This window comes from Coregonus clupeaformis, unplaced genomic scaffold (genome assembly GCF_020615455.1).
Source record: "Coregonus clupeaformis isolate EN_2021a unplaced genomic scaffold, ASM2061545v1 scaf0048, whole genome shotgun sequence".
In the NCBI taxonomy this organism is placed as follows: Eukaryota; Metazoa; Chordata; class Actinopteri; order Salmoniformes; family Salmonidae; genus Coregonus; species Coregonus clupeaformis.
In genome coordinates, this window is record NW_025533503.1 from 403,714 (window position 1) to 425,584 (window position 21,871).

At 43.0% G+C, this 21,871-nt stretch overlaps 1 pseudogene; it reads left to right on the forward strand.

Annotated features, from left to right (window-relative positions):
- The first annotated feature begins 1,457 nt into the window (after window positions 1-1,457).
- On the forward strand, window positions 1,458-12,278 carry LOC123483225 (annotated as a pseudogene).
- The last annotated feature ends 9,593 nt before the right edge of the window (window positions 12,279-21,871 follow it).

Consider the following 21,871-nt stretch of genomic DNA (forward strand, 5'->3'; position numbering starts at 1 on the left):
CAAACGTACAAAATCAGCAGGGGATTAAATACTTTTTTCCCTCACTGTATTCTTCAGTTCCATTCCTTACTAGATTTGTGTGTATAGGGTATATGTTGTGAAATTGTTAGATATTACTTGTTAGATATTACTGCACTGTCGGAGCTAGAAGCACAAGCATTTCGCTACACCCGCTATAACATCTGCTAAACACGTGTATGTGACAAATAAAATTTGATTTGATTTGATTTAGAGAAGCTTTTCCTGCTGAAAGGCAGTTTCATTTTGTCTGGTACGAGAAAGAATTCATTGGATATGTTCATAACCCCGTCCACCTATAAGATGTGGGGGGGTTCTGTCTGACTAAGAAGAGATACAAAGAACTCTGATTATAAAACGTCTTCTCTTTTTAGTCCTAGATATTGAATCCCCGGTGTTTGCTCCTTCTGGGCACGCTGCTTGGTCCTTGTTTGGTGGGATCTTCTGTCACGTTCGTTCATAGACGGGTCAGACCAAGGCGCAGCGTGATATGCATACATGTTTATTTAACGAATAAACACAACGACAAAACAATACACCAACGACACGTGAAGTCCAAGATAGACACAAACAACATACCTTATACGGAACAAGATCCCACAACCCACTAGTGCCAATAGGCTGCCTAAGTATGGTCCCCAATCAGAGACAACGAGCGACAGCTGCCTCTGATTGGGAACCACACCGGCCAACATAGATCTAGACCTACTAGATCCTATAACATAGAACAAGCACAACAAGGAATATACACACCCTGACTCAACATATAAGCGTCCCCTGAGTCAGGGCGTGACAGGGACTATCATTTGTTTTTCAACAGGACAATGACCCAACACACCTCCAGACTGTGTAAGGGCTATTTTACCTGGAATGAGAGTGATGGAGTGCTGCATCAGATGACCTAGCCTCCACAATCCCCCAACCTCAACCAAATTGAGATGGTTTGGGATGAGTCGGACCGCAGAGTGAAGAAAAAGCAGCCAAATGTGGGAACTCCTTCAAGACTGTTGGAAAAGCAAAGGGTTACTGCTGAATGTAGTAACTCTAACCCTGACCCTAGGCCTAACAGTAATAACCACACTGTAATGTAAAGTATTACCTCATTCTCAATGATCAGTCAATACATACAGTATTCATTTAAACTACAGTATATTGTATCAATATCAAACCCCCCCATTACAACCACTTATTAATTATTATAGACACTTATAATCAGTGTTATAACACATAAGTGTATTATAAGGCATTATGAAGCTTATTATAATAATTATAATATGTACTTCATAGGAACTGTTACACTTTATATATTCTAACAACTCATATTTGTTAGATTTATTCCAAATGAAGGGCCCTAACCTAGAAACTAAAATATTTGTCTCCCTCTCCACGTTGAACGCAGTTCTCTCTCTATCCCTCCCTCCCTCCCTCCCTCTAACCTCACCTATCTGGCAGATCCAGAAAGTCCTCGCCCTCCCAAAAACTCACTTCTGTGGAAACGAAACTGATCTGAGTCTCTGTGTCGTCTGTCTGTGTGAGAGTGAACAACCATCCAAATGGCTCAGCAGGGAGTTCTGCTGGACCAGGACCAGTTCTGTTGTTCTGTCTGTCTGGATCTACTGAAGGAGCCGGTCACTATCCCCTGTGGACACAATTACTGTAGGAGCTGTATTGAGGGCTGCTGGGATCAGGATGTTCTGAAAGGTGTCTATAGCTGTCCTCAGTGCAGAGAGACCTTCACTCCAAGGCCTAATCTGAGGAAAAATAACATGTTGGCTGAGATGGTGGAGAAACTGAAGAAGACAGGACTCCAGGCTGCTCCCCCTCCTGCTCTGTGCTATGCTGGACCTGTAGATGTGGCGTGTGATTTCTGCAATGGGACCAGAAAGCAGAAAGCCCTCATGTCCTGTCTGGTGTGTCTGGCCTCTTACTGTGAGACTCACCTCCAACCTCACTATGAATTTCCTGCTTTCAAGAAGCACAAGCTGGTCAAAGCCACCGCACAACTACAGGAGAATGTCTGCTCTCATCATGACAAACTGCTGGAGGTTTACTGTCGTACCGATCAGTTGTGTATCTGTCTGCTGTGTGTAATGGATGAACATAAAGGCCATGATACAGTTTCAGCTGCAGCAGAGAGGACTGAGAAACAGGTAAGACCAGAACTACTTGTTGGTGACTGTCTGATAAACAAAGAATTAAAGATACAGTAGGAACTAAGGCTGTTTGAATATGAGATCATTCAAATGAAATCAATCCACGGCAGAACAAATATGAACACAAACCTTGAGTATATTGAGTTTGATCCAAATGTATCACCATTTTCTGATGTCAAACACTATTATCATTCCGAATGCCCTTTTAGGAGTTCAAAGTTCAGCCTCAACCCCTTGATACATGTACACCTACCATAAATACTATAATAATTAACATAGCAACATAGAAAATGTCATATGGTAAAGGGACTTCCTCAAGATTTTAGACCTTCCTCTCTATGTGCCCTATGTCACATTACTATACTATTGATCTACTGGACAAATAAAGCTTGATAGCTCATTAAAGAGTGATTCTCCACAGAGGCAGCTGGGGATGAGTCAGCAGAAGTTCCAGCAGAGGTTCCAGGAGAGAGAGAAGGACCTGAAGGAGCTCCAACAGGCTGTAAAGTCTCTCAAGGTGAGTATTGTTGACCAGAGGAGACACCATTTCACTTCTCTCCTCCAGTCAGAGAGAGAGAGAGTGAGAGAGGGGACCCTCTCCAATCCCTCTGACCCCACTGTTGGGAACATGCTGTCTGGACTCTTTTCAGAGAATAGACTGCTTAATGTAACCGACGGGATATGAACCAGGTCTACCACGGGAGAAAGCAACATCTTGACCGTTACACCAAGAGGACATTCCCTATTGGGCCGAGGGCCGACACTGATTTTGAAATCGCAGGCGGTGCTACTTCATCACATAACCATGAGTAACCATGACTGACTCATGTCCCCTATACATTAAAATGGAGCTCTCTCTCTCTCTTTCTATATTCTCTCTCTCTCTCTCTCTCTCTCTCTCTCTCTCTCTCTCTCTCTCTCTCTCTCTCTCTCTCTCTCTCAATTCAAATGGCTTTATTGGCATGGGAAACATATGTTTACATTGCCAAAGCAAGTGAAATAGATAATAAACAAAATGAAATAAACCACCAGAAATGAACAGTAAACATTGCACTCACAAAAGTTTCAAAGGATAGAGACATTTCAAATGTTATAACTCAAGTGCAAACAGAGTGAGCCATTCGCCAGACTGAGTTCTGGAGGTGAAATGGAAATGAATGAGGGAGAGTAAAGTGAGGTAGAAGGTGTGGTGAAGAGCTCGGAACCAGAGCCTGGCATCAATGGACTTGATAACGAAGAATCTGGTGCAGTAGGAGTTACATTGTAGGACAAAGTGGATCCATACCTTTTGGCAGATCCATTTGTGGTTTCAGGGTGGGTGGGAAAGGAGTTGGGTGCAGTTGAATCAGTGAAGGTAACCTGTAGTGGACTTGTGATATTTGTTTGTGTTTCTTCTGACCAGAGGGAGTGGGCGCTCCGTGTAACGCAACTTGGGTCAAGATCTGTTTCTTGCTTTGCTCTTAGGAACAGGGAACCATTGAAAGGAGTGATTTCTGGGGTAGCGTTAGGTGTAGAAGTGGAGCAATTAAGGTTGAAGACTGCTGGTGTTTGTGATTCCCGCCGTTTGGTGCAACACAGACCTGGTGGTGAGCGTGGTGAAACAGAGGAGTCAGTCCTTTTAAGTTATGAGTCTTTAACAGAGAAAGTCATGGTAGGATATATCAGTTATCTTGATTTGAGCTTTTGTGCCAAATCCATAAATTCAGGTGCAACGTTTATGGTCATTTCGCAGCAGTTTGTGGGAGAGAAATTCCAAGATGTTTTATGTGTGTGGAAGAGAATGGGATAAAGGATTGTTCTGGTGAATAAAGTTTGTGCCGAATCCACTGTGCTGTTTCAGGTGCAACATTTATGGTCATGTTGCAGCAGTTTGTAGGAGGGAGATTCCAAGATGTGGGAAGTGTGCAGGAGGGGATAGAGGATTGTGTAGTTTCGGTGGATAAAGTTGTGTGTGTCAACTGTTGGGATACCCATGTTGCTGGGGATTGGAAGTGTCCGGTGCGAGAGAGGCAAGTTGAGGTGGCTAGAGTCAGAGTAGTGCAGAAGGTGTCGTATGCTGAGGCAGTGAAGAAAGTAGAGGAGGATGGGTCAAGGGTGAGAGATCCTGAGAGGATCCCTGTGAGTAGTAGATATATGCCAGCACAGAGGGATAGGCCAACGAGTGATATTTGCTTTAGTAAAGTTAGCTTCTTAGCGTTCATAGCAATGGTTATCAACTGTACAGCAGAAATGGAACGTAAATCACCGAAAATAGATATTGTGGTGGCAGCTGCAGAGAAGTATTTGGGCATACAAGATTAGACTTCAGAAGAGTTACAGGGTGTGTTGAGTGGTGGTGTCCCGTCCTCCCAGGCCGTTGGCATGGTGCAGGAGCAGATAGGGTCAAAGTAGTGGAATGGGGTAGTGGGTATTTAATGAGTGTAGGGTTAGTTGGAAGGGTGTTTTTTGTATTATTATAATTTCCCCTTTTCCCATTTTGTATCACAAAGTATAATGGATTTATATTATAGTCCAGTTGGGGGAAATGTCGGTGGACCAAGATTCAAAGGTCAGATTAGGAAGGAAGAGGTGGTGTTTTCTCGATTGTGCTTAGAACATTGTACATTGAACTCGTCATTACATCTGGTTGGCAAGCATGTGAATGATTTGTGTCTGGAAGGTACGGTCGATGAAACGGTGGAGCATGTGTTGTTATATTGTTGTAAGTATGTTGAAGAGAGGGAAAGATTGAAGTGTAGGGTCATTGAGGTTGGACGGGGTTGGGGGGGTTTGGAAGGGATTTAGGGGATGGGGGAGGGTCTATTAGAAGTTAGTAGGGCTCTTTTTTATTTTCTCAGAAGTACTGAGTTAGGTAGGAGGATTTAGAAATGTTGGAAACCGTGATTGACCACACACTCCAGCACAGTAGGTGGCGGCATGCACCATTAACGTTGGTTTGTGGAACGCCATTATATCATAGAACAAGAAGTTGTTGGTGTGAGAGTTTTGTGGTTCGTGAGGAGGGCTACTATTCTTTTTTCTTTTGGTTCTTGCGTATTTTCTGAATGTATTTTCTGATGGTGGAGGGTTTGTTTCTTGGTTTCCACTGTTTTTCGTTTAGAGTTGAGGGGGGAGTAGGGGTAGTTTGTTAGGGCGGCGTGATGGCCTCAACCGAGTGGAGAAGAAATGCTGTCGCTTCGGGTGAGTTCCGGAGAAAGGTGTGGAGGAAGTTTTGCTCATGGTCGGCGAACAGGTTGGAGCAGAACATCTGCATTCTGCATCCAGAATGAACAAGGCGGTGGTTGTGTTAATGAAAAAGGTTTGTCTTGTTGTGTGGGATTTTTGTGAGGGGTGTGTTGGTGCAGATTTCGCCTCTTTCGATAAGAGTTGTGGTGGCTAATCTGCCTCCGTTTATTGCTTACGAACAGACCGCAAGTAGTTGGTTAGTTTTGGTAAATTTGCAAGTGGTTTTCGTGTGTTCTCGGCTGGGTGCCAAGCGGAATCCGTTAAACATGTCTCTTTTTGTAGACAAGTGTTTGTTTCTTAACAAACCTCAAGGTTACACAGGGGAGTGGTGGAACACAGGGTTTGCTAGCACAGATAGTTTTCGGTGTTTCTAGTGTGGGGATCATCAGTTATAGGCTACACGCAGCAATATGATTGATAGGTAGGACAGGTCTTGACCCCAAATAATCCCTACTCAGATGCGCTAACCTCAACCCTAGTAAACATGCATTATAAAAACCTTCTATATAAAATTATCTCATATTGGGAGTAAATAGCCTCTGAATAGAAAAGAAAAAACACTGCATCTTCCAGCCCACCAATAAATTACATAATGCAACCGTGCGGTTAGCATATTTACCTCAACATGCCCCTCGCTTGCGTGAGAAGGCAGAGTGCTCGATGCTGGTTGATGAATTTGACAATTAATGTTCTAGGAAAATACATGCATGTGTTGTTATATTGTTGTAAGTATGTTGAAGAGAGGGAAAGATGTGTAGGGTCATTGAGGTTGGACGGGGTTGGGGGGGTTGGAAGGGATTTTGGGGATGGGGGAGGGTCTATTAATAATAAACATGACTCATCATTATATTACTTCACAGTAATGTGTTAAATGCTTTTTTTGTCCTTCCTCTTGCGTTAGCAGTTTGGAAAGGGACAGTAAAAAGCTCAGGCAGGAGTTTTCCTGTGAGGTGGAGTGGTGGTGTATCCAGGGAGAGAACTAAACTAATCTTCTGAAATGTCATTCATGGACTTATGCTGCCATCTATTGGAATTATTAAGCAACTGCAGTAGTACTGAATAAAGGGTTTTTCCTTACTAATCCGTACTAAAGTAGTGATTACTCAGAATTGCAAAATAAATGGCGGGGGTACCAGGAGGGAGGAGAGTACATTTTTTACATTTTAGTCATTTAGCAGATGCTCTTATCCAGAGCGACTTACAGTTAGTGAGTGCAAACATTTTCATACTGTCCCCCCATGGGAAACGAACCCACAACCCTGGCGTTGCAAGCCCCATGCTCTACCAACTGAGCTACACAGTAGTAGTGCATGGCCAAGTGGTGGTGCGCAGGCCGTGGAGAAAGCGGTGGTGGGGAGGGTTGCAGCTGGGCTACATGAGCTGAGGCAGGTTTCTGTAGTAACAGAGACTCCGGTGGGCAAAGGCTTGGTGGGCTCATCCCAGGAAATATTGCCTGTCATTGGGGAAGAGGCTCTGATCAGGGGGGAAGTGCAGGGGGGCAGAGACTGGGGAGGAGGAGGACGGTACCGTGCCAATGGAGGAGGAGGAAGAGGGGGGAGGTGAGTCTGCGGGAGCGGAGGACAAGGCGGTGTCGTTTTCAGACGGCTCATTGGATCCAGAGCTGACAGCCAGTCAGGCTGAGGGCCCAGTATATACGCTGAGAGAACTTTCTAGGTTCCTGATGGAGACTAAAGGGGAAAAAGAAGGTTCTGCTGGAGTCTTATTTGATTGATCCTGGAAGGTCTGTAAGGTCAGTACAACACGTGATGAAGAATGAGGGGTTTAGTGTCCTCTCACCCAGGAAGCGGTATAGGCTGAGAAAATGGCTCATGGGTACTTAAGGGCATGTCTTCAGAATCTGCTTAAATGGATGTTTTTTTCTGGCATGGCGGCTTTATGGGCTTCTCTACTGGTTTCTGATTGTGGTGATTTCCCTCCCACCTCTTATGGAGATTTCACTGTTAGACTTCCTTAACATGAACGGCAGCAAAGACTGGGGGAATATGTAAACCAAAAACATTTAAATGCCATGGCACAAATCTTAGTGCAGGGGTAGCAAAAGAGGTGTGTAAGGGTAGGTTATTAGTGGTTAGAGCCCAAATCAATTTCCTTGTCTTTGCTTTCCAAAATGTGTCTGCACCTAGTACAGGTGTCAGTTCTCTGTTTCACCAGGGCCCAGGCAGGTGTCCTATTGGAAATTCCATGGAAAGCTCTTCCAAGATGTCACTTTTTGCTCAAGCTTCCAAGGCTTTTTGGGAGAGGTGGGGACAGCAGAAGGGGGAGTAACTTCTGTTGTGGGGGAGAGGAGGGAGCCTGATGGGTGGGTAACTTCTGTTGTGGGGGAGATGAGGGAGCCTGATGGGTGGGTAACTTCTGTTGTGAGGAGATGAGGCTGCGGCTGTGGAGGTGTACTCTGATTTATAGAGGGCAGAACTCTGTGGTCCTCTGTAGAGCATGGCCCTTGTAATGCCAGGGTAGTGGGTTCGATCCCCGGGACCACGCATATGTAAAAATTTATGCACATGACTGTAAGTCGCTTTGGATAAAAGCGTCTGCTAAATGGCAATTATTATTATTATTATTATTATTATTATTATTATTATTATTATTATTATTATTATTATTATCCTGGGTGTTCTCAGGTTCTGCTCACAGACCTTTACAAACTCTCTCTGTCACAGAGAAATCAAATTGACATTTCCCTGGCCTTACACAAACTCTCAGCTGCTGTCTCTCAGACGGTCTGCCTGTGGATTTTTATAAAAAGTTCTGGGGAATTATTGGACAGAACGTGTGTTGTGTGACTGCGTCGGGGTGGGGGAGCTGTCGCTAAGCTGTAGACAGGAGGCTTTGACTCTCCTGCCCAAAATAGGGATTTGAGCGACATAAAGAACTGGAGGCCTGTGGCATTGATCTGTGTGGAATATAAGGTCTTTGCCAAGGTCCTCGTTAACAGACTCAAACGTACTGTGTACCAGGACGCTCAATCACAAACAATCTGTTCATAATCAGGAGAAAGCCTTTGATAGGGTGGACCATGAATATCTGTTCAATGTGTTGTTTTGGTTGTGGGGGAGAATTTTGTGGCCTGTGTTCAAATGCTGTACGCTGGGGCTTCATGTATGGTCAAGGTGTGGGGGAGGGCTCAGTAGGCCAGTCTGGGTAGGGAGGGGCATTCACCAGGATGCCCTCTGTCAGGGCAGCTATACACTCTTGTTATTGAGCCCTTTCTGGGCCTGCTACGCAGGAGGCTACAGGGGAGTGTGGGAGCCAGGCATAGGGTTGGGGACAGGCATAGCAGTGTCAGCATACGCTGATGACGTCTGTGTTGGTTAGGGATGAGCAGAACCTACAGGCCCTGGAGAATAGTTTGAGGGTGTACGAGGGGGCGTCTTCTGCTTAGGTAAACTGGGGCAAGAGTGAGGCTCTGTTATGTGGGGCATGGAGGGACAGGGCACCTCCGCAGCTTCCAGGGGGGTTGCAGTGGGGCTGTGAGTGGCTCAAGATGCTTGGGGTATATCTGGGCTCGGAGGGTTGGGATAGGAAGAACTGGGAAGGAGTTTCACAAGCGGTGTTGTCGAGGCTGACGAAGTGGAGGTGGCTCATCTCCCAAGTGGCATACAGAGGGGCGGTGCTGATCATCAACAACTTGGTGGCATCCTCTCTATGGCTTAAATTGGCCATTCTCAACGCCCCCGGTGGTCTGCTTGTGGACCTGCAGCGCAAGTTAGTGAATTTTTTTCTGGTCAGGGTGGCAGCGTTCTGACTCAGCAGCACAGAAGCTACTGTACCGTACGGAGGTGGGCTGGAGGGAACCAGCATGTGCTCTGTTGAGGAGGGCTGGTGGTTTGGGGCTGGATCAGCAGCTCTTCATCATGCGGCAGGAGAGACTCAATACAGCAGGGGTCTCTGATTTCTATGCTGCAGTACTGAGGGCTGGAGCAGCCTGAGGAGGGGTCACCACCGTTTCCACCACTGCAAGTGACAGCAGAGACTGGGGACTGGAAGGAGAGTCTGGAGGACTTACTGACTTTTGACACTCTGAGCTTAGTGGGAGTGAAGGGGCATCAGTGGCAGGGGGTTGTGGGGGCTGAGAGCATGGCAGGGTATGGGTGGAGGGTGCTCTATAAGCTCCCAGTGCTGGAAAGGTCAGGGGTCGTCCAGTGGAGGGTATTACATGGAGCCCTGGACACCAATAGCTGGTTGGCTCGGGTTGACCTGGGAGTTGGGGAGGGGTGTCCGTTTTCTGCAATGACAGACTGTTCATCATGTTTTTTCTGTGTTGCCAGGGTAATGCCATTACTGTTGACGCCTTAGGGTTGAGTTTGAGTTGTACAAAATGATCAACAGTGTGGAGATGTTTCAGGAGGTATGGGGGCTCAGGGGGGCTGTCTGTACGGCTGGAGAGGAGGGGTTGGATGGACGGTTGGAATGTGGTGCTGGTTGGTGTATTGTACTGTGGTGTTGGGTACTGGATAATGTGATTGTGCGGAGGTTGTGGTGGCACGCAATGTGCTTTTAGGAGGGGGGGTGGGGGTGTTAGTGTAATGAGGATGGCTCATTAAAGTAAGACAAGTCTCTCTCTCTCTCTCTCTTAACAGCGCTCTGCACAGGCAGCAGTGGTGGACAGTGACAAGATCTTTACTGAGCTGATCTGCTCCATTGAGAGAAGGCGCTCTGAGGTGAAGGAGCTGATCAGAGCCCAAGAGAAGGCTCAAGTGAGTCAAGCTGAAAGACTCCTGGAGCAACTGGAGCAGGAGATAGCTGAGCTGAGGAAGAGAAGCACTGAGCTGGAGCAGCTCTCACACACAGAGGATCACATCCATTTCCTCCAGGTAACTCAACTGCCTTGATACATGTGATATGAAATTAAAACTCAATGTGAAACTCTCAATCATTTGGTTCTGTTCTCTCTCTCTCTCTCTCTCCAGAGTTATCAGTCTCTCTCCGGTACCAGTGTATCTTCAGACTTACCCAGCATCGTTGTCCGTCCTCTTCAGTACTTTGGAGATGTGAGTAAGACTGTGTCTGAACTGAGAGAGAAACTAGAAGACGTCCTTAAAGGAGAATGGACCAAGATCTCCTCTACAGGTGTGTTGAAAATAATAAGAACATCAACTTTAGACCATTGAAAGTTCCCTACTAGTCATATACATGTGGAATATGGTGTGATGATAACATTCCCTCTCTCTGTGAATGTGTTTGTGTGTCTGTAGTGAATATAATGGATGTTGTACTGCCTCCAGAGCCCAAGACCAGAGAACAGTTCTTACAATGTGAGTCTCTTTATTCTGAAGTAACTAACAGTCTCTTTTTACTGACACTCCTAACAATCCCTCTAGAAATATATAGCAATAGTAGATCTAATCAAAGACTGGGTATCTATCTGACTCCTCATATTTCTCTGATTTGATCTCTGCTGTGCTCTAATCTAAGACAGGGTAGATACAGTATCTGACTTAACTTATTGTTCTAACTCCCCTCATTGGTCTCTGCTCTGCTCTTCTCCCAGATTCCTGTCAGCTCACACTGGACCCAAACACAGCACACACACACCTCTCTCTGTCTGAAGGGAACAGAAAGGTGACCTATACAGGCCAAGTCCAACCATATCCTGATCATCCAGACAGATTCACAAACAACTTGATGGTTCTGTGTAGAGAGGGTCTGTCTGGACGCTGTTACTGGGAGGTGGAGTGGAGTAGGGGGTTTGTTTATACAGCAGTCTCATATAAAGACATCAGCAAAACAGAGACAGATTGTGCATTTGGAGAGAATGACAAGTCCTGGAGTTTAGTGTGCTCTAGTGGTAGTTATTGGTTCAGACACAATAATGTTGAGACTAAAGTATCAGGCCCTCAGTCCTCCAGAGTAGGAGTGTACCTGGATCACAAGGCAGGTACTCTGTCCTTCTACATTGTCTCTGATACAATGACCCTCCTCCACAGAGTCCAGACCACATTCACTCAGCCCCTCTATCCTGGGTTTTGGCTCTCTGGTACTGCTGAGCTGGTTAAACTGTAGTAGGGTCCACATAGATACTAGTCATGCTGGTGTAGTCTATAGCTGAGCTGGTTAAACTGTAGTAGAGTCCACATAGATACTAGTCATGCTGGTGTAGTCTATAGCTGAGCTGGTTAAACTGTAGTAGGGTCCACATAGATACTAGTCATGCTGGTGTAGTCTATAGCTGAGCTGGTTAAACTGTAGTAGGGTCCACATAGATACTAGTCATGCTGGTGTAGTCTATAGCTGAGCTGGTTAAACTGTAGTAGGGTCCACATAGATACTAGTCATGCTGGTGTAGTCTATAGCTAAGCTGGTTAAACTGTAGTAGGGTCCACATAGATACTAGTCGTGCTGGTGGTGATGGTCCGCAGATAAAAATGCTGTTTTTCTGTACAATTATTATTGTCTGACTGATTTAATCTTCAGAGTGTAATTAAAACGTAATAACGTATTTTTATCAATTGCAATGTTTTAATTGGCTACATTTACATTAATCATGATGTTTGCCGTTAATGTATGTTGGTTGTCATTCAGAACCATTGAAATGTTTTCTCAATTGGTTCTCTGTCTCTATGTAATTTTCCTCAGTATCATTGAACAGCTTGTAGTCTCGGCCCTAATTGATGTGTTCTCTGTCACCTGGAGCTACATGGAAAATGGTCCATGAACAAAGGAAATTCCCAAGGACAACTACAAGCTGGAATAACTTACTTTCTACTTAAACTATATGGGCAGGTTTCCCGGACACAGATTAAGCCTAGTCCTAGACTAAAAAGCATGTTCAATGGAGATGTCCGGAAATCCGACCCTAAATTTGGCATCTTTCATTCTCCCATCCTGCTCAGTCAAGCAACATGAAACCTGTCCTGCAGGTGGTGCTATTAACCAAACAATAAAAACATCAGCTATCTTGACTTGTCACTCAGTATATCAGTAATGTTCAAAATTGTACTTTAATATCATTGGAGATTGATGGTCTTTTTAATCCACTACCCAGAGTCAGGAACAGATGAAGTTAGGTCTGCTACTGTTCAGTTATTAAATATGATTCATGGTGATGGGAAATAAAAAATACATCTAGTAGTAGTTTTCCTTTGCTATTTATTCCAAGGTGTCTTTAACTTGTAAATGGATTGTGTTGAAGCTGGCATGTGGTGTGGATGATAGAATAGAGTGAAGAGAGGAGGAGAGGAGAACATAATATAGAAGACAGATAAGATAGAGAGAGAATTCATACCCAGGGGAGTTACTGACTCTGGCCCAAATGACACCCTGTTCCCTACGTAGTGCACTAGGCTACTTCTGACCAGATCTAAAGTAGTGCACTACATAGGGAATAGGGTGGAGATTGGAGATTTGCTCACTGTCATTAGAATGAAGATTTCCATCCAGGAGTTACTGTCTCTGTCCCAAATCTCTCCCTGTTCCCTGCATAGTGCACTAGGCTTCTTCTGACCAGATCTAAAGTAGTCTTCTAGATTTTACATGTTTTCTCCCTGTCATTAGAAAATGACAATATGGTAATGACTTTAGTGGTTTCCTCCCCCTTTGTGTTTTTATTGGTTGTGTGTTATGTGTGGTGTTGTGTTAGGTTTTCCCCCTGTGTTCCTAATTGAAAATCCATTAACAATGAATCAGAAACAAATTATATTCCAGTTGTGTTTAGACAACTTCATGGCTGACATCCCCCAGTTCTGTTAAGACCCATTGAACTGGGTCACATTCTAAATGGTCACTTGTATTGATAGTCCATACTGGGCCTAACTGTGGTTAACCATACTGGAGGGTTTCTTTCTGCACACATATTCCCTCATCTCCAGAACTTTACCTGATGTCCCATCTCTCTCTCTCTCTCTCTCTCTCTCTCTCTCTCTCTCTCTCTCTCTCTCTCTCTCTCTCTGTCTCTGTCTCTGTCTCTGTCTCTGTCTGTCTCTCTCTCTCTCTCTCTCTCCTCTCTCTCTGTCTCTCTCTCTGTCTCTCTCTCTGTCTCTCTCTCTCCCATCAAACTGTATAGAAAGCAGACAACCTCAATATGGTTTCATTCCTGTAGTTATCAGGACACATGGGGTGTGGAAATATTATCTCCTTTCTAAGTGTGAACTTGTCCACTTCCCTTCATGTATTTCAAAGGAAATGACTGGTATATGTAAACTCCCCTCTACCCCCATGCCAACACCAATCCAATGCTTTTTACATTTGAGAGGAGTAGTGAAGGGAATGATACACTTCAGGAGGAAGGAGAGATTATTGGGACACAACCATGGAGTGATGATAGAGGGATGTGAAAGAGGAGAGAGGTAATGGTTGGACTTGACTTATTTATTCTCTCATTAGACTTATTCTGTTTCAATAACATAATTGCATAACACAAAATAAGTACATTTAAGGAAGTATCCATGTATTATAGATTGTATAATCACTTTTGTACTATTTTCACAAGTATGTGGTAAATTTTTTAACTCTTAATACAAAACTCAAAACAGATCATCAAAAAGGCTGTTTTTTCAAAACTTTAAGCACATTTTCAATTGACTAAGTGCAACACACAAAGGAATTATCCTTGTATTATATCTTAATATGTGAAATGCTCACTTCCTCCCATAAGTCATTAGTAGTTGATGTAGGGTTTCATCTGTCAAAAGGTAAATCACACCTGGTGACTTATGAGTTAGAAATGTTATTACTGTGGAGTCACCATGATCTGATTACTGTGGTGTGTGTGTTAGTCTTTTATTAGTTTAGTCATCAAGGCTGAGAGGATGTATCTATTTGAAAGGGTGTCCTGCTCTTTGATCAGACCAAATGGTTGTAAAGTCCTCAAGACAATAGAATGGTTGTCAGGCAGTGGAGTCTGGTGGGGGAGGCGATAGCAGGACAGGCTCATTGTGATGTCTGGAATGGAATAAATGGAACTCAGTCAAACATGTGGTTTCATGTGTTTGTGGTTGATACCTTCCATTGATTCCATTCCAACCATTACAATGAGCCCGTCCTCCTATAGCTCCTCCCACCAGCCTCCTCTGGTGTCAGACCTGCATGGTGCCTCAGAGTCTGTGTAGGAACTGTGAGGTGGGTGTGTTGGGAACATTATTCCCTATTTTTCATAGTTCCACAATCTATTAATAGCCAGAGATGTGAATAAAAACATCTGCAAATCATGGTTATTTTATTTAGGTTACTTGTAAAACTAAAATAACCAACACCCTTTCTTGTGATGGGTTGTAATATATATAAAAATATGATAATATATTTCCATTCACATTGTGTGTGTGTGGTCCCAGGTGTGAGGGGCTTGTTGTGATCCTGGGGGTAGTGCATTGGGCTGTACACTGACTGTATGCCTTCTTAATATTGAGTTGCATCGGGTGGGGGGCTGTTGAAACTGTTTTGAATGGGGTGTGTTTTGGGGTCTGGGGTGAAATCAAACATTGTATTCAAACTGGTTAGGGGTAGACTTAGACCCCCCAGAACATTCACACCTGGTCCTTTGTTGCAGGATTTGTTTTAGACATGTTTGTACATTAATTTCTTACATTTCCATTCCCAGGTTGAATGTCAATAAGAAGTAATATAATTGTGTGTATGACTTTACAATGTCCAGCTACATTATACTCCACATAGCTTTATAGGAAGCAGACTTTACAATGTCCAGCTACATTATACTCCACATAGCTTTATAGGAAGCAGACTTTACAATGTCCAGCTACATTATACTCCACATAGCTTTATAGGAAGCAGACTTTACAATGTCCAGCTACATTATACACCACATAGCTTTATAGGAAGCAGACTTTACAATGTCCAGCTACATTATACACCACATAGCTTTATAGGAAGCAGACTTTACAATGTCCAGCTACATTATACACCACATAGCTTTATAGGAAGCAGACTTTACAATGTCCAGCTACATTATACTCCACATAGCTTTATAAAAAGCAGACTTTACAATGTCCAGCTACATTATACTACACATAGCTTTATAGGAAGCAGACTTTACAATGTCCAGCTACATTATACACCACATAGCTTTATAGGAAGCAGACTTTACAATGTCCAGCTACATTATCCACCACATAGCTTTATAGGAAGCAGACTTTACAATGTCCAGCTACATTATACTCCACATAGCTTTATAGGAAGCAGACTTTACAATGTCCAGCTACATTATACTCCACATAGCTTTATAGGAAGCAGACTTTACAATGTCCAGCTACATTATACTACACATAGCTTTATAGGAAGCAGACTTTACAATGTCCAGCTACATTATACTCCACATAGCTTTATAGGAAGCAGACTTTACAATGTCCAGCTACATTATACACCACATAGCTTTATAGGAAGCAGACTTTACAATGTCCAGCTACATTATACTCCACATAGCTTTATAGGAAGCAGACTTTACAATGTCCAGCTACATTATACTCCACATAGCTTTATAGGAAGCAGACTTTACAATGTCCAGCTACATTATACTCCACATAGCTTTATAGGAAGCAGACTTTACAATGTCCAGCTACATTATACTCCACATAGCTTTATAGGAAGCAGTTCCTAATCTACTGAAACTTCTTCATGGCCAAGTTGTTTAATTGAATAATTTTGACCCAACCTTGGTTTTTGAATTTATTCAACTATGAATTTGGCTCTATACTCCAGCATTTTAGATTTTATATTAAATGTTTTAGATGAGGCGACAGTACAGAATGTCACCTTTTATTTGAGGGTATTTTCATTAATGTCTGTTTTACTGTTTAGAAATAAATATACTTTATTTATCTAGGTCCTCCATATGTAGGTGTCATAAGTATTTGGACAAATTCACTTATAGTGTATTACACTTTGTCAAAAGTTTAGTATTTGGTCCCATATTCCTAGCAGGCTATGACTACATCAAGCTTGGGACTCTTGTTGGATGCATTTGCAGTGTGTTTCCGTTGTGTTTCAGATGATGTTGTGCCCAATAGAATTGAATGGTAAATAATGTATTGTGTCATTTTGGAGTCGCTTAAACATATTATGTTCTTATTTCCAAAATGACTCAATACGTAATTTACTATTCAATTCTATTGGGATATTGTTTATAGATTAGGATATTGTTTTAATGCAGATTTTTGAATATTCGCATGAAAATCTGTTTCCATTTGACTGGCGTCAGATTCTCATGTGAATATTGTAAAATCTTCATAAAAACATGTGCATTTTACCAGCAGAGATGTTTCCATCAAATTGACGTGTTGAAGATAAATGGCTGTGCGTGATGACGTAATGCACATACAAATATATATTTTAGAAAATACTAATATATTTTTGCAGTTAAATTCCCCATGTACCGGTTTAAAAAAGTTCTGTTAAATGGGTTTCCATCCCATTTCCAACTCTACCGATGGTTTGGTCAGGTGTTTTTGGGGGCATTATATAGTGAACGTGCCCCTCTGGATAGGCTGCCTACATGATGACATTATTATGGACAAAAAGACCCTCCATATTTATTGGAAAGGAGCATCAAGCTCATCACTGTGAACTTTCACCACCCTGTGAAGTTCATCATAACTTATTTCATCTGTAGCTTAATAAACTGCATGGTTTCCCGAGTCGTAGTGGGAGGACCACACCACATATCATCGTGTGACTCCAAGTTTACTTCAATATGATGGTTATTTTATCAATATTTGTGCATAAAGCCGTTTCCACTGCCATTTCTCGCTTAATTAATTCTACAGAGGTATTTGCACCCCACTGCATCCACGTTTCTTTACAATTTATGATCATTTTACATGACTGAAAATGAAATAAAACTTTTGTTTTTACATATTCATCATTCACCACTGTGGCTTCTGAATAGGTCACTGTACATTTATGGAACCTTTAAAACGTTGTAATGTTTTACCACAACCTTATTATCACAATCCGGGTTAGAACTCCGGTCTCAGAAGTGTAGAGCTGGGGGTACTACCCCTTAGCCACAGAGGAGATGTTGTAGGACCCAAATAAAACACCCAAGGCAATACTCCAGGCAAGTTGATTTAATGTTCCAAAACAGGAGGCAAAACAAAACAACTCCACGAGGGGAGAAAAACAAACTAAAGATAACTTCAAAAACTTACTAGGACTGACACGGTGAGACAAAGCAGGAGACACACAGTCAGGACGAAATAACCAAGTGAGAAACAAGGGGAAAACACACAGCTAAAATACACAAGGGGAAACAAGGCACAGGTGACCTGGATAAGCTAATTAGGACACATGAGGAAGAACTAAGGCAAAGGGGAACACAGCTGACCTCTAGAGGCCAGGAGACAAACAGGGGAAGCAGGAAGCTGACACTTATATTTGGTTACACGTCACTATGGCTTCCATCCCTATATACCTCAGTGCATCCATCCAGGACTAACGTCTCCAAACAGATCTAAAAGGCCTCCCCCACCACTCAGACTTTCAAAGAAATTAAAGTTATCTCTGATACTCTGCTGTGCAGTTTGTTGTATGGACATTGGCAGAGGCCCTTTTAAAATATCCACTCTGCTGTCTGGATCTACCAAAGGATCCAGTTACTATTCCCTGTGGACACAGCTGTATGCAACATCATCTTCTTAGCTTGACTTCCATCCCCCAAAAACCTGTAGATACAGAGTACACAGTCAAGAGGAAGCCACTCCCTGTCCTCTGGTGTAGAGTTCCATGAAACAGAAAGTCATCTTTGACACCCTTTTGCTCAACCTTCAGGTGAAAGCACTAAAATGGCTGACAATCTAGAACTGTTCTGTTGCTCCGTCTGTCTGGATCCACTGAAGGATCCGGTGACTACTGCCTGTGGACACAGCTACTGTATGGGCTGTATTAAAGAAAGCTGGGATCAGGATGATCTGAAAGGTGTCTACACCTGTCCCCACACTCTAAACAATACTGGGTTGTTTGGTTGACCCAAATGTTGGGTTGCAGGCGTTGGGTCACTTAGTTGGGTTGTTTTCTTTAAAAACTGCTGGGTTATGGATGCTGGGTGTTGGGTTATTGTTGCTTGGTTATTGAGATATGACCCAGCAGGTCAGATCAGAAGACTGGAGGCGTAGTTTAGTAGGTGTGTGGCTTTCAGATAGTTATTTTTAGCCACCCATGAGATTAAATATATTTCCTGTTCATCTGGTCTGTTGCATAGTTAGCACATGTTAAGGTTGAACATTGCACAATGCAGACAGTCCTTTACCCCAAGGCCTGTTCTGAACAGGAGTACTGTGCTGGCTGAAGTGGTGGAGAAACTGAAGAAGACAGGACTCCAGGCTGCTCCCCCTCCTGCTCTGTGCTATGCTGGACCTGGAGATGAGGCGTGTGATGTCTGCACTGGGACAGAAAGCAGAAAACCCTCATGTCCTGTCTGGCCTCTTACTGTGAGACTCACCTCTAACCTCACTATGAATTTCCTGGTTTCAAGAAACACCAGCTCGTCAAAGCCACTGCACAACCACAGGAGAAGATCTGCTCTCATCATGACAAACTGCTGGAGGTTTTCTGCTGTACCTATCAGCAGTGTATCAGGCCGTGCACAGACCTTTCAGAAGCATGTGCTCAAATGAAAATAAGGCTACCCACTTAAGAAAAATACATTAATAATTAATATCTGGAAATTCATAACAAATGAAATACATCTGTAGGAAACATTTGACAAGAGGGTTTATAAGAGCTATTAGCTGATCATTGATGTTGATTGTAGTAACTTTACAAGGATTATCCACACACCTTTCAATGTTCATTGCCTTTACTTGCAAACTATAAAATAAAGGGGTACAGCCATGTACAAACGGTAGAATACAGGAGAGCGATATACCCAAATCAACATGAGGTAGTGTCCCGTTAATGCTGTGCCGACTCTAGGATGATGACATCACAGGAGGGTAAAGGTCACGGTCAACATCAATGTCCATAATAACCATGCTCCAATGTAAGGTAATAATACTATACTGCAGTTAAGTACACAACCTATTCAGTAGGAATTGTTTATATAGTGTCCACACTATAACACTGTTCAATGACTATCTCTAGACCTCTTTCCCAGTGAAATGCGCTTGAAATCAAATAACCTGAGGCCATACCCAGCATCATTATCACATTGAAGCATGGGGGGGAGAGATCAGCTTAATATTGCAGATATATTGTGGCTTCTATCAGTGTAATTGCATCATTTCCAATCCCCATATACTGTATATCCTATGTAACATAATATGGCGTGATTTTAATAGACCAATCCGTAGCCTCTACATAGCAGACTCTCCTCTGTTTTAGGGGGCCCCTATAGTAATGTTTTCCAGATGATTCCGTTCTTGAGTAACTTTAGCAATAAACCAACATTTATGGAGAGTAAACACATTTTTATATAGACACATTTTTGTATGGAGTGTAAATAAATTGTTATGGAGTGTAAATAAATTGTTATGGAGTGTAAGAGCGAAAAACCTGTCTGACAGCTTTCATTCCAAATATCCATCAATCAATCAAGACAGGAAAATTCTCTCACGGCCCCTCTGCCCCAGGCGACCACCTAAATACTCCAGATCAATGTATACATCTTTATCAGTGCATTTTAAGCTATGATGCAATTGAATACACATGAAAACCTCAGAAAACAAAATACAATCAAAAATTTCCACATTCAGGCTGGTCGACCCATTGGACCCTCCTGTGGATTCTCTCTGTCCCTGCCTAGACCCAATATCCCTAAGCTTCAACGAAATAAACAAAAACATCTGAGGTCCCCACATGTACCCAACAACAGAAAACATCATTCTTCAAAAATTTATACAGAAAGAATATAACACTGGAATGTAGTCCACTACACTGCAGCTCCTCCACAGTGTCGACTTTCAATGCAACGTCGATGATGGAATCTGAACATTTCCACACCTTCCTTGTTCAACTTCCTCCAGTCCCTTCATATTGTCCATGTTTGAGTATTTGAATCCCACTCTACACATCCCCATATACTTCTGGAAGAAAATAAAACACCAACCAGTATCTTTTGCAAAACAACACATGCAAATTAAAACATCAATATCAACAATAATATAAAAATGATATACAGTGGGGAAAAAAAGTATTTAGTCAGCCACCAATTGTGCAAGTTCTCCCACTTAAAAAGATGAGAGAGGCCTGTAATTTTCATCATAGGTACACGTGAACTATGACAGACAAAATGAGAAAAAAAATCCAGAAAATCACATTGTAGGATTCTTTATGAATTTATTGGCATATGATGGTGGAAAATAAGTATTTGGTCAATAACAAAGTTTCTCAATACTTTTGTTATATACCGTTTTGTTGGCAATGACACAGGTCAAACGTTTTCTGTAAGTCTTCACAAGGTTTTCACACACCGTTGCTGGTATTTTGGCCCATTCCTCATGCAGATCTCCTCTAGAGCAGTGATGTTTGGGGCTGTCGCTGGGCAACACAGACTTTCAACTCCCTCCAAAGATTTTCATGGGGTTGAGATCTGGAGACTGGCTAGGCCACTCCAGGACCTTGAAATGCTTCTTCTGAAGCCATCCTTCGTTGCCGGGTGTGTTTGGGATCATTGTCAACTTCAATCAATCAATCAATCAATTTTATTTTATATAGCCCTTCTTACATCAGCTAATATCTCGAAGTGCTGTACAGAAACCCAGCCTAAAACCCCAAACAGCTAGTAATGCAGGTGTAGAAGCACTTTCATGCTGAAAGACCCAGCCACGTTTCATCTTCAATGCCCTTGCTGATGGAAGGAGGGTTTCACTCAAAATCTCACGATACATGGCCCCATTCATTCTTTCCTTTACACGGATCAGTCGTCCTGGTCCCTTTGCAGAAAAACAGCCCCAAAGCATGATGTTTCCAACCCCATGCTTCACAGTAGGTATGGTGTTCTTTGGATGCAACTCAGCATTCTTTGTCCTCCAAACATGACGAGTTGAGTTTTTACCAAAAAGTTATATTTTTGGTTTCATCTGACCATATGACATTCTCCCAATCCTCTTCTGGATCATCCAAATGCACTTCAGACGGGCCTGGACATGTACTGGCTTAACTAGGGGGACACGTCTCGCATTGCAGGATTTGAGTCCCTGGCGGCGTAGTGTGTTACTGATGGTTGGCTTTGATTACTTTGGTCCCAGCTCTCTGCAGGTCATTCACTAGGTCCCCCCGTGTGGTTCTGGGATTTTTGCTCACCGTTCTTGTGATCATTTTGACCCCACGGGGTGAGATCTTGCGTGGAGCCCCAGATCGAGGGAGATTATCAGTGGTCTTGTATGTCTTCCATTTCCTAATAATTGCTCCCACAGTTGGATTTCTTCAAACCAAGCTGCTTACCTATTGCAGATTCAGTCTTCCCAGCCTGGTGCAGATCTACAATTTAGTTTCTGGTGTCCTTTGACAGCTCTTTGGTCTTGGCCATTGTGAAATTTGGAGTGTGACTGTTTGACGTTGTGGACAGG